We start from the raw sequence: 13,927 nt of genomic DNA, 5'->3' as shown, positions 1-13,927 counted from the left end.
CTCGCTAATCACAGGGAGTAATTTCACTTGCCCCCACAATCTGTGGGCTCACTTTCAATGACCCTTCCTCTCGTGTTCTTGATACTTATTGCTTATTTATTGTTACTACTTTAGTATTTGCACAGATCGCTGTCTTCAGCACACTGACTGTCCGCCCTGTTGCTGCATCCTTTATTGATTCTATAATGCTTATTGGATATTTTGAGTATATCGACAAGGAAATGAATCTCAGAGTTATATACGGAGATATGCATGTACTTGATAATCAATTTCCTCTGAACTTTGAGTGGCCATGTGCCTTCAGGGCTACCCCACCCACCAGGCTAGAGGAAGGTGGGGGGTGAAGCTGGACTTTGGCAGCTATCGGACAAGGCTACTGACCTCAGCAGCTTATCCTCACCGGGGCAAACGTATGAGGGGAGGCGGGAGGCTAGGGCACTGCACCCCAGGGGAAGAGCAGAGATTTCCTTAAAAGGCTGAGGGTGGACGTGGAGAGGAGGTTTCCAACCGAGGAGGAGTCTAGGACCAGAGCGTCAGATGAGAAGGATGTCCCTTTAGAACAGAGATGAGAAGGAGGACAGAGATTAGCCAGAGGGTGGTGAATCTGTTGAATTTGTTGTCACAGACAGCAAGTCATTGGGTATATTTAAAGCGGAGGTTGATATGTCCTTGATTGGATGGGGTGTCAAAGATTACAGGGAGAAGGCAGAAGAACGAAAATAGATCAGCCACGACCAAACGTCAGAGCAGACTACATGGACTGAATGGCCTAGTTCTGCTCCAGTGTCTTATGGTTTTATGGAAGCTTTACTCAAATGTTGTGTCTCAGCGTAGTGTTCCCCTGTTCCAGAGCTCACGGCTGCAGGGTTGGTGAAGACTGGGATAAGGTAGTGAATCCGTGTGGTTTGGTCTGCGGAGGGCCGGACACTGAAACAGAGCGATGGATGTTGAGGGAGTTGGCGGGGCACAACGTCGGGGAAGGAAAACGAGCCTGAGGTGGATGGGGTGGTCCCGAAGAGCTGCTCAGCAGGCCGCAGGGTTTAGTCAGAACAGTGCAGACACCCCTCTCCCTTAACCTTCACCACTGAATCAGCCTGGAAGCCCGAACCACAGGCACAACATGCCAGAGAGGAGACAGTCAGTGGCCAAGATAACGTCTCCTGTTCAGGAGCCTCGGTCAACCATGATGCTTATATCAGTTACTGGAGGTCTTCAGTCCGGGGAGGAGAGCCCCTTCGCCCCAGCCCTGGGAGCCAAGCGCATCCATGGACTCACAAATCAGCTGCACACCACAGTATGGAACGGGCTGGATGAGGCCAAACCAGCCCATCGAACCTGTAACTCTCGGTTCCTCCCCCTCTCTTCCTCCTTTCCTAACTCTCTTTCCCTCCTTCCTCCCTGTCCTCTCCCCCCTCCCTCTCACCACCTCTGTCTTCCCCACTCCCTCCTCTCCCCCTCCCTCTTCCCTCTCTCTTTCTCTCTCTCCCTCCCTCTCACCACCTCTGTCTTCCCCACTCCTTCCTCTCCCCCTCCCTCTCCTCTCTTCCCTCTCTCTTTCTCTCTCTCCCTCCCTCTCACCACCTCTGTCTTCCCCACTCTCTCCTCTCCCCCTCCCTCTTCCCTCGCTCTTTCTCTCCCCACCTCTTTCTCCATCCTCACATACCTTTTTCCCTCTACCCCCTCTCGCGCCCCTCCTCTCTCCAGCCCCAGTGTTTCCCTTTTCCTGCGATTTTCCCCAGCTCTCTCTCCTCTCCCTTTCCGACACAGTGATACCTCTCCTGTCCTCACCCTCTGTTACTCTCTGACGGGAGAGAATTCCTACCACAGGCCTTTGGGAACCTGCACACCTCCATCAAAGCTGCTGGATCATTGATTTCCCCACGGCACCACCCCCCCCCCCATGCCCACAGTATCTGTGTCCGCATGTATTGATCTGCTGACTCAAACAGTCCCTGAAGCCAACCATTCGATACTCCAGCAGCGACCAGCCCTTCCACGAGCATTAGGGATAGCTGACTGACAGGAGCTGGAACTGGGAATCTGAGTAATCTGGATGGCCAAAACTGCGTGTGTGTGGGGAGGGACACGGACAGGGACGGTAGCTGGGACAAACAGACATAAAACCAGCTGAAAGTTCATCACTTCCCAATCTTACGAACTCTATCCTGTGTGTGGAACGCCCTGCCGGGGGGTGGGGAGGAGGGAGGGGGCGGTACATTAGGGAGATTTAAGAGACTCTTAGATAGGTACATGAATGAAAGAAAAATGGCGGGTTACATGAGAGAGGAGGGTGTTGGGGTGGGGATACATCTCTACCAAAGGAGGTGTAAGGTGCTCCTTCCCTCCCCTAGCCTGCAGGTCACCCTTGGGCAAGGTGTAGCATCTGCTTAGCCCTTTCCCCACCCCAGCCCACTGATCAGGGTCACATGAAGCCATGGGAGCAGGTGGTGGGTGGTCGTTTGAGCAGCCGGTGCAGATCACAAGTCCTGGTCATGTGACCACTGACACCAGGCAGACAATCTCTGAAGAGTATTGGTAATGGCTGGGGTCACCCGTCTGATAAAGACACTGCCCAGAAGAAGGTGAGGGCAAACCACTTCTGTAGAAAAATTTGCCAAGAACAATCATGGTCATGGAAAGACCGTGATCGCCCATGTCATATGACACGGCACATAATGATGATGTCATACGACACGGCACATAATGATGACGATGATGCAGGAAGGAAGGGTTAGATAGATCCTTGAATAGGTTAACAGGTCAACACAATATCATGGACTGTAGGGTCTGTATTCTGATGAAATGTTCTAAGTTTGATGGTGCTGTGGACTGAACACAAATGTTCTGTGATCAACCAGCCCGTGATCCATTTCTCCGGCGTGGAGAGCACTGGAACTGAAGGAGTGTGCGAGAATGGCCGCCTCACTTGGAAAGACCGCTTGAGTGGCTGTTCGGTGAGACGGTTGAGAGGTGAAGGGATGAGGTGTGGTATCGCGGTTCCAGACGAGGTGCTGTGTAGGCCGGATGGGAGGTGGGACAGAAGCAGGGACCAAGAAGTCACGAAGGGAAAGGAGGAGGGAGAGGACCAGGTGTCTGATAAAACCACAAGACACAGGAGCAGAATTAGGCCATTTGGCTCATCGAATCTACTCCACCATTCCATCAGGGCTGATTTATTATCCCTCTCGACCCCATTGTCCTCTAACCTTTCACACCCCCACTAATCAGGAACCTGTCAACCTCCACTTTAAATATACCCGATGGCTCGGCCTCACAGCTGTCTGTGACAGCGAATTCCACAGATTCACCACCCTCTGGCTGAAGAAATTCCTCCTCATCTCTGTTCTAAATAGACATCTTTCTATTCTGAGGCAGTGCCCTCTGGTCTTAGAATGCCCCACTATAGGAAACATCTTCTCCACATCCACTTTATCTAGGTTTTTGAATATTTGAAAGATTTCAATGAGATCCTCCCTCATTCTTCTAAACTCCAGTGAAGACAGGCCCAGAGCCTTCAAGCACTCTTCATATGTTATCCCTCTTCATTCCTAGAAACGTTCTCGTGAACCTCGTCTGGACCCTCTCCAATGTCAGCACATCTTTTCTCGAGAGCTTGAAAGCTCCTCAGAATGCTCCGAGTGTGGTCCGATCAATGCTTCATAAAGCCTCAGCATCACATCCTTGCTCTTACATTCTCATTCCCTCCACGTCGAAGACACTTCCCTCGGCTCCCCGTCCCACACCTGCAGCCTGGCCCGCTGAGTATTTTCAGCACTGCATTTATATCTGACATTTCCAGTGTCGGCAGTATTTTGATTTTCGGTTACCCTTTCAAGAAGGGGGAGGGGATCTACTGTCGGGGAACCTAGAATTTACTAAAAATAATTTTGAAGGCTTTCTGCAAACAAAAAATGCCTTCAGTTGAGAATGTCTGAAGCTTTTGTGTGGTGGGGCTGTGATGCAGGATTCCCGAGCTCCAGGTCTATGGAATTTCAGATCCCAACTGCATGCCCAGGTTGAAAGTGATGAGATTCCAAAAGGGTCTACGTCCAGTTCTGGAGCACTGTGGGGTGGGGTGTCAGTGTATCCAGTCAGACAGCGTGGAAACAGGCTAGTTGGCCCAACCATTCCATGCTGACCAACATGCCTCTTCCTAGCTGGTCTCATCTGATCCATAACCTAATACACCCGTAACCTACAATGCTGACATTAGACAGTGTTCAAAGGAGATTCATGAAGATTCATAACTTTGGGATTGAAAGGCTTGTTATAGGAGGAGTGTTTGATGGCTCTGGGCCTGTATTCGTTGATATTCAGAATAACGATGGGGGAGCTCATTGAAACCTATTGAATGTCGAAGGGCTTTGATAGAGTGGATGTGGAGAGGATGTTTCCTATAGTGGGGGAGTCTAGGACCAGAGGACACAGATAGAGTGGATGTGGAGAGGATGTTTCCTATAGTGGGGGAGTCTAGGACCAGAGGACACAGATAGAGTGGATGTGGGGAGGATGTTTCCTATAGTGGGGGGAGTCTAGGACCAGAGGACACAGATAGAGTGGATGTGGAGAGGATGTTTCCTATCATGGGAGAGTCTAACACCAGAGGACACAGCCTTAGAAAAGAGGGGCATCCAATTAGAACAGAGACGAGGAGGAATTTCTTTAGCCAGAGAGTGGTGAATCTGAGGAATTCATTGTCACAGACGGCTGTGGAGGCCGAGCCATTGGGTATATTTAAGGCAGAGGCTGGTGGATTCTTTATTAGTCAGGGCATGAAGGGATACGGGGAGAAGGCAGGAGATTGGGGCTGAGAAGGAAAATAGGTCAGCCAAGGTGAAATGGCAGAGCAAATTCAATGGCGTAATTCTGCACCAATATCTTATGGTCTTATGATCTTAAACCTTTTCTATCCGTGTACCCGTCCAACTGTCTTTGAAATGTTTTTATTGTTCCTGTCTCCCTGATTGAGTTAGGATGTCTAACTCACATCTTCGCATTCAAATCCTTCACTCCCAGTTCAAGGTAAGTCAGCGAGACCTTGGCGGGCAAAGGAAATGCTTCAAAGATCATATTGAAAGGACTAGATAGGGTGGATGTGGAGAGGATGTTTCCTCTGGTCGGGGTATCCAGAACTTGAGGGCACAGCCTCAAAATTGAGGGGTGACCTTTTAGAACAGAAGTGAAGAGGAATTTTTTTAGCCAAACAGTGGTGAATCTGCGGAATACTCTGCTGCAGACTACGGCAGAGACAAAGTCTGTGGGTATATTCAAAGCGGAAGCTGGTAGTTTCCTGATTGGTCGAGCCAACATGGGATATGGTGAGAGGGCCGGTGTAGGGGGTTGAATTGAATTTGGGATCTGCCATGATGAAATATCAGGACAAACTTGATGGGTTGAATGGCCTAATTTTGCTCCCATGTCTTATGGTCTTATAATGTCAAGATTGGCTGGAAGAAATTCAACACTCAAAAAAGAGATTCAGGATGTAAAATCTGGGAAGACTTTGCACTCAGTAGATAGACCTGGAGGAAATCAGTTCAAGAGGGAGCTGTGCGACATGACACTGACCTCTGCTGTATTGTGGAGAACGGGCAGCAGCGACGAAAGGAGAAACGGAACAAGCGAAAGACCCACCCACCAACCAGAGCCACCACTTCCTCATGAGCACACTGCACCAGAACATGTGGATCTATGAACCCATCTGAGAACCCATCGATAGACAACCTCTCTGGGGAACATTACACTCGGCTTGAGTGACCACACTACCTGCCTCAACCACTTCCTCTAGCAATTCATTCCACACACCTACCACCCTTTGTGTACAAAAATTACCCTTCACGTTCCTCTTAAATTACCCTTCACGTTCCCTCTCACACTAAACCAAGAACCCTCAAGTTGTACCCTGAGGTAAAGACTGTATGCATTTACTCTGTCTGTACCCGTCATACTAATGCCCTTCCCTCGGACAACATCGGTGGCATGGAGAGGGGAAGACTTGCAGCTTGGGCAACTTCCGGTCTTCCATAAAAATAAACCTTGCCCAGGCTTGCGCTCTGGAAAACTTTCCATGGCCTATCGAGACTAACAGAGGCCTACACTACACCCCTCATGATAATAGACACCCACTGACGCCCAAACCCAGGATATTCCAGAATTGGAATTCTTGGACCTTCTTGGAATTTCACCATGTTCCGTACCATGGAGAGCATTCTAACTGGTTACATTGCTGTCTGGTATGGAGGCTCCTGTACCTCCCTCCTGATGGTAGCAATGAGAAGAGGGCTTGACCTGGGGATGGGGGGTCCTTAATGGTGGATGCCGCCTTTTTGAGGCATTGCTCCTTGAGATGTCCTGGATATGACAGAGGCCAGTGCCCATGATGGAGATGATTAATTTTACAACTCTCTGCAGCTTATTTCGATCTTGTGCAGTAGCCCCCCCCCCCCCCCCCCCGTACCAGACGGTGATGCAAACATTTAGAATGCTCTTCTATAGGTACATCTATAGAAATCTGCGAGTGTTTTAGGGGACACACCAAATCTCCTCAAACCCCTTCAGTGTGACATGGACCAAGAAGTGGGGCCAAACGCAGGGGGAATCGTCTGTGACTCCACCGAGTCTAAAATGTGTTCATGTTTTTAAACTCCCCATGGTCTTTCCCCTCCTCATCCCCATGACGTCTTCCAGCATCCATCATTAAGGACCCCCCCCAATCACCCGGGACATGCCCTCTTCTCATTGCTACCATCAAGGAGGAGGTACAGAAGCCTAAAGACACACACTCAACAATTCAGGAACAGATTTCTGAATGGACAGTGAACCATGGACACTACCTCAATACTTTTTCCTCTCTTTTTGCACTACTTATCTAAATTAATTTTCTTAACATACTTACTTTTCAATTTACAGCTTTATTCATTATCATGGATTGCAATGGTGAGGGAACACATACCATTCCTCACTGAGGGACCAGAAGTGGGGAGACTCAGCATTTTCAAGTTGCTGGCTGTTAATGCCTCTGAGGATCTAACCTGGACCCAACATTTCGAAGCAGCTACAAAGAGGTCATGACAGCAGATATATTTCGTTCGGGGTTTGATAAGGTTTTGTGTGTCACCAGGGACAAGCACATTTCTACAGATGTACCATGGAGAGGATGCTAACTGGCTGTATCACTGTCTGGTATTGGGGGGGGGGGGGGGGCTACTGCACAGGATTGGGATAAGCTGCAGAGAGCTGTCAGCTCCATCGTGGGCACTAGCCACCCCAGTATCCATGACATCTTCAAGGAGCGATGCCTCAAAAAAGGCAGCATCCATCATGAAGGGCCCCCCTTGACCCAGGACATGCCCTCTTCTCATTGTTACCATCAGGGAGGAGGTACAGAAGCCTGAAGGCACACACTCAATGATTCAGGAACAGCTTCTTCCCCTCTGCCATCAGGGAGGAGGTACAGGAGCCTGAAGACACACACTCAGTGATTCAGGAACAGCTTCTTCCCCTCTGCCATCGATTTCTGAATGGACACTGAACCCATGAACACCACCTACTTGTGTCCTCTCTTTTTGCACCACATACTTAATTTAATTTTTGATATGTACTTATGCAGTTCAAATATTATGTATTGCAATGTACTGTGGCTGCATAACAAATTTCACAACACATGCCTGTGATATTAAACCTGATTCTGACTCTGGCTTGAGTACCCATTACAAGGGGTGATTCATTGGCGACGTTCTGTGCGTTCCATTCAGAATCACTCCAACAGAATGTCTCCATTTACAACAAGTTCAAGGAAAATGTATTACCAAAGTACAAATATGCCACCGTATACCACCCTGACAGTCATTTTCCTCTGTGCATTCACGGTGAGTACAACACAATGGAATCAATGAGAGGCCGCACCCAACAGAACGGACAATGCGCAAAAGACAACAAACCGTGCAAACACAAAACAAAGTCCTTGACAGCGAGCTTGGGCAGAGACAGCTTCAGTGTGCTGACAAGGCCGGGCTGGGTAGCGGTTAGCATCACGTTATTGCAGCTCAGGACGTTGCAGTTCAGAGTTCAACTGTGGCCACCTCCGTAAGGAGTCAGTACGTCCTCCCCAGGTGCTCCGCTTCCCTCCCACAATCCAAAGACAACCTACTGACCGGTATGATCGGTCATTGTAAATTGTCCCGTGATGAGCCGAGGGTTAAATAGGTGGGTTGCTAGGCAGCTTGGATCGAAGGGCCGGAAGGGCCTGTTCCGCGCTGTATCTCAAGAAATAAGTACGCCAGCAAGAGGACGCAGAGAGTCCAGGGACAGAGTTCACTGATCTCTCTATCTGATCTCTCACTGATGCTGACCTCTCTACGCACAGAAAATTCCACAGGGTTCGGTGTTTTGATTATAGGGAGAATTTTTGGGAGCGTGGTGAAGAACGAGGCAGAGAGAGAGGGGAGAGAGGAGGACAGAGGGGAGTAAAGGGGGTAGAGGTACAGGGGGTTAGAGGGGGAGAAGGGGAGAGTGGGGGAGGGAGAGTGTGATAGTGGGGATACAGAGAGAGCGGGTATACAAAGAGACAATGGGGATAGAGAGAGAATGTGAGTGAGACAATAGGAATAGAGAGGGAGAGAGAGTGTGGAGATAGACAGAGTGGGAATAGAGAAAGAGAGAGTAGGAATAAAGAGAGAGTGTGGGGATATAGAGAGAGGGAGTGGGGATAGAGAGAGGAAGAGTGGGAATAGAGAGAGTGGGGACAGAGATAGAATAACTGTCAGTGGGATTAGAGGTGAAGAATGGGAGGGAGAGAGAGAGAAAGTGATAGTGGGGATAAAGAGACAGACAGACAGTGGGGATAGAGAGAGAAAGACAGTGGGGATTTAGAGAGAGGTAGTGGGGATAGAGGCAGAGAATGTGGTGGTAAAGAAAGAGAGACACACAGATGGGGATAAGAGGAAGGGAGACATGGGGATAGAAAGAGAGGCAGACTGACAGAGAGGGAGATAGTGATAGATAGACTGTGGATAGAGTGAATGAGTGACAGTAGGGTTAAAGATACAGAATGAAAGTGGGGATAGATGGGGGGTCACAGTGGGGACTGAGGGGTGGGAGAGACAGAGAGTGTGAGAAAGAAGGGATAGAGAGAGAAATATTGAGAGAGTTAGAGTGAGTGAGAGAGAGAGACAGGTGGGACAGAAAGAGAGAGGGCCCAACAGGATGGGAGGGAAGGAGGGGAGAGAGAAGGCGAGGGGGAAAGAGTGATAGTGTGGAGAGAGACAGACAGAGAGGGTATTTAGAGAGAGATGGTGAGGATAGAGAGAGAGACAGAGGTGATAGATAAACAGTGGAGAATAGCGAGGGAGACAGTGGAATCGGCAGATGCAGAGGCAGACAGAGGAGACAGAGAGAGAGGGGGGACTAGAAAGAGAGTGGTCAGTGAGGATAGAGATAGAGTGAGAGAGAGTGTGGATAGAGGGAGGTGCAGTTGGGATAACGAGAGAAACAATGGGAAAGAGAATAAAAGAAACAGTAGGGATACAGAGAGTGACAGTGGGGATAGAGACAGTGAGGTATAGAGAGAGAGAGTGGGGATAGAGAGAGATATGGTGGGGTAGAGAGACAGAGAGAGTGGGGACAGATAGAGAGAGTGAATGACAGTGGGGATAGAGATACAGTGAGAGAGAGACTGTGGATTGAGAGACAGTTGGGATAGACAGAAACAGTTGGGGAGAGAGAAAGACAGTAGGGATAGATGGACTAACAGTGGGGATAGAGAGAGAGAGAGTTTGGATAGAGAGTGGGGATAGAGGGAGTGACAATGGAGCAAGAGTGAGGGAGAGAGTGAGGACAGAGAAAGAGATTGATAGTTGGGATAGAGAGAGAGTGACAGCTGGAACAGAGAGAGATATAGAGAGACAGTGGGGATGGAGAGGGGAGGTGAGACAGGGGATAGTGGGTGAGTTATAGTGTGGATAGGTATAGAGAGTGAGCATGGAGATGGAGAACGACAGTTGTGATAGAGATAAAGACAGAAAGATGGGGGATAGAGAGAGGGGGATTCAGATAGCTAGGGAGAGATATACAATGGAGATAGAGGAACAGGGGTAGAGAAAGAGAGAGGGATGGAGTGTGACAGTGGAGACAGAGGTAGAGAATAGACAGTGGGAGAGAAAAGAAAGAGGCAAAGAGGATAGAGAGAGAGAGTGGGAAAGGGAGAAACAGTGGGGATAGAGATAGAAAGATAGGGGATTGTGAGAGACAGTGGGGATGGGGGAGAGAAAGAAAGTGAGAGACAGACAGAGAGGGGATAGAGATAGATGGAGAGAGAGAGAATGTTTATAGAGAGTGACTGACAGTGGGGAGAGAGAGAGAGTGACAGTGGGGGAGAGAGAGGAGAGGGGAGCAGGAGGAAGAGAAGGGGAGGGGAGGAGAGCAGGAGAAAGAGGAGGGGAGGGGAGTGGAGTGGGAGAAGGGGAGGGGAAAGGGGTTAGGGGAGATAGAGAGAGAGATATAAATCTGGTGGTGGAGGTATGGAGTGTGTGAATGGAGCGGGAAGGCGGGGGTTAATCTGGCAGCGATCGAGGGTCGAGGCCGGTTTAACAGCCTAGATGTTTCCAGCAGGAAATCTGAACTGGGCAACCTGTCATTATTACCCCTCTCAATCCCCCCACCCCCACACACACACCTGGTCTTTCCCTCTCCACCCCGGTCTCATCCCCGATTTCACATTCCCTGGACTGTTTCCTTACCCCCCCCCCCCCCCCACACACACCGGTCAGTCGTTGCCTCTTCCTGCCCCGCGGTTTGACCGAGAGCCGGTGAGCCACAGCAGCCCGATCCCGGGGACCGGAGAGAGTGGCAGAAAGACCGGGAGGGGGCAGAAAGGGATACCGGGAGAAGTGGTTCCATGGGCAGGAAGAGGTTCCGGATACCGAGGGAAAAGGTGCCCGGTTACCGGAGGTTCCTGATACCGGTACCGGGGGGAGCGGAACCCCCGGCCCTCGGGTACCGGGGGAAGAGAGTGCCCGGTTACCAGAGGTTCCTGATACCGGTGGATACCGAGGGAAGCGGGTATCTCGTTACAGTACCGGGAGCACAGAGTGCCCGGTTACCGGAGGTTACTGATACACAGGTGAGCACAGTGTCCATCCCCGGTGGATCCGGACACCGGGAGAAGAGGGTGCTCGGCTCGCCAAGGTTCCGGATACCGGGAGTTCCGGGAGAAGCTTTCCCTCCCGGTACTCCGATACCGTGGGAAGCGGGTGTCTCTCTCCCGGGGTTTCGGGCAGTCCGGGAGGGTGCGGCGTGTCTGATTACCGGTGGTTCCGGATATCGGTGGCGAGCGGGATGTCCGATTACCGGTGGTTCCGGATACCGGGGTGGGGGGGGGGAACAGGGTATACGGTTACCGGGGTTTTTGGATACCGGACTGGGGGGGGGGCGGGGTGTCCGATTCTGAAGGTGGGGGGACGAGGGATCCGGTTACCGGGAATTTTGGAGACGGGGGTGGGGGTGGGTGCGGGATGTCCGATTACTGAAGGTTCCGGATACCGGCGGAGCGGGATGTCCGATTACCGGGAATGCGGGTGATCCGGTGTCCGGCGACTGCGGCCAGTGAGCGGGCCCACCGACGGCTCCAACCTCCTGGCCTGTTCGCTGCGCGTCGCCGAATGTGTGGAACCGCAGCCCGGCTGCTCCGCGAACGCGCTCGGTGATTTCCCGGGGGCGCGGCGCCGATCCGCGCTCCCGAACGGTGCCGCGCCGGCAGATGTGCCCGCGTCCGCGTCCGCGTCCGATCCTCCCGCCGCCGCACCGACACCAACAGCTGGACCGGCGGCGCCGCTCCTGGAACCTCCAGCGCTCCTCACGGCAGAGCTCAGGCACCGAGACAGTGCGGAGAACTGGCACCTCCCCCCCGTCCGACACCCCCACCCCGGATACCCCCACCCCGTCCGACACCCCCATCCCGGATACCCCCACCCCGTCCGACACCCCCATCCCCAGACACCTCCCCCCCGTCCGACACCCCCACCCCCTGGACACCCGCTCACCCCTGACACCCCCATCCCCTGGACACCCGCTCACCCCCGACACCCCCACCCCATCCGACACCCCCCATCCCTGGATAACCCCCGTCCAACACCCCCATCCCCGGACACCCACACCCGGACACCCCCACCCCGTCCGACACCTCCACCCCCGACCTCCCCCCACAACGTTGCCCGTCTGACACCCCCACCCCCGGATACCCCCACCCCCGTCCGACACCTCCATCCCCAGACACCCCCACCCCCGGACACCTCTCCCCTGTCTGACACCCCCCACCCCCAGACAACCCCACTCCCGACACCCCCACCCCGTCCGACACCTCCACCCCCGACCTCCCCCCACAACACTGCCCGTCCGACACCCCCCACCCCCGGACACCCCCACCCCGTCCGACACCCCCCACCCCCAGACACCTCCCCTCCGTCCGACACCCCCACCCCTGGATACCCCCCCCCGTCCGACACCCCCATCCCCGGACACCTCCCCCCCCCCGTCCGACACCCCCACCCCGACATCTCCCCCCCCCGTCCGGCACCTCCCCCCCGTCCGACACCCCCACCCCGGATACCCCCCCAGATACCCCCCCCACAACACTGCCCGTCCGACACCTCCACCCCGTCCGACACCTCCCCCCACAACACTGCCCGTCCGACACCTCCACCCCCGGATACCCCCCCAGATACCCCCCGTCTGACACCCCCACCCCGGACACCCCCACCCCGGATACCCCCCCAGATAACCCCCACAACACTGCCCGTCCGACACCCCCCACCCCTGGATACCCCCCCAGATACCCCCCCGTCCGACACCCCTACCCCGGATACCCCCACCCCCGACATCTCCCCCCACAAAACTGCCCGACCGACACCCCTACCCCGGACACCCCCACCCCGTCCGACACCCCCACCCCCATCTCCCCCCCGTCCGACACCCCCACCCCCTTGACACCCGCTCACCCCTGACACCCCCATCCCCTGGACACCCGCTCACCCCCAACACCCCCATCCCCGACATCTCCCCCCACAACACTGCCCGTCCGACACCCACACACCCGACATCTCCCCCCGCAACACTGCCCGTCCGACACCCACACACCCGGACACCCCCACCCCGGATACCCCCACCCTGTCTGACACCCTCATCCCCGGACACCTCCCCCCGTCCGACACCCCACATCCGACATTTCCCCCCGTCCGACACCCCCACCCCCCTGGACACCCCATACTCCCCGTCCGACACCCCCCACCCCCTGGACACCCGCTCACCCCTGACACCCCCATCCCCTGGACACCCGCTCACCCCCGACACCCCCACCCCATCCGACACCCCCATCCCTGGATAACCCCCGTCCAACACCCCCATCCCCGGACACCCACACCCCGTCCGACACCCCCCACACCCGGACACCCCCCACCCCGTCCGACACCTCCACCCCCGACCTCCCCCCACAACGTTGCCCGTCTGACACCCCCACCCCCGGATACCCCCACCCCGTCCGACACCTCCATCCCCGGACACCCCCACCCCCGGACACCTCTCCCCTGTCTGACACCCCCACCCCCAGACAACCCCACTCCCGACACCCCCCACCCCGTCCGACACCTCCACCCCCGACACCTCCCCCCACAACACTGCCCGTCTGACACCCCCACCCCCGGAAACCTCCCCCGACACCCCCACCCTCGGACACCCCCATCCCGTCTGACACCCCCACCCCCCGGACACCCCGACCCCCCGCCATCTCCCCCCACAACACTGCCCGACCGACACCCCTACCCCGGGACATCCCCACCCCGTCCGACACCCCCACCCCCGGACACCCCGACCCCCGACACCTCCCCCCACAACTCTGCCCGTCTGACACCCCCACCCCGGGACATCCCCACCCCGT

The 13,927-nt window shown here is 54.3% G+C and overlaps 1 protein-coding gene across 14 annotated transcripts in view; it reads right to left on the bottom strand.

Annotated features, from left to right (window-relative positions):
• The window catches only part of rimbp2b (RIMS binding protein 2b), a 601,236-nt gene extending 589,402 nt beyond the window's left edge, over positions 1–11,834 (bottom strand). For 8 of the 14 annotated variants that reach the window (XM_073051972.1, XM_073051967.1, XM_073051966.1 and 5 more), the window contains exon 1: positions 11,563–11,834. The gene's annotated coding sequence lies outside the window, so the exon portion shown is untranslated. The remainder of the gene's footprint in view (positions 1–11,562) is intronic. The other 6 variants (XM_073051971.1, XM_073051968.1, XM_073051975.1 and 3 more) reach the window with 4 other exon arrangements.
• Positions 11,835–13,927: the final 2,093 nt, after the last annotated feature.

This window comes from Hemitrygon akajei, chromosome 7 (assembly GCF_048418815.1).
Source record: "Hemitrygon akajei chromosome 7, sHemAka1.3, whole genome shotgun sequence".
In the NCBI taxonomy this organism is placed as follows: domain Eukaryota; kingdom Metazoa; phylum Chordata; class Chondrichthyes; order Myliobatiformes; family Dasyatidae; genus Hemitrygon; species Hemitrygon akajei.
The sequence above is the reverse complement of the archived record's forward strand: the minus strand, read 5'-3'. Positions and strand labels throughout refer to the sequence as shown.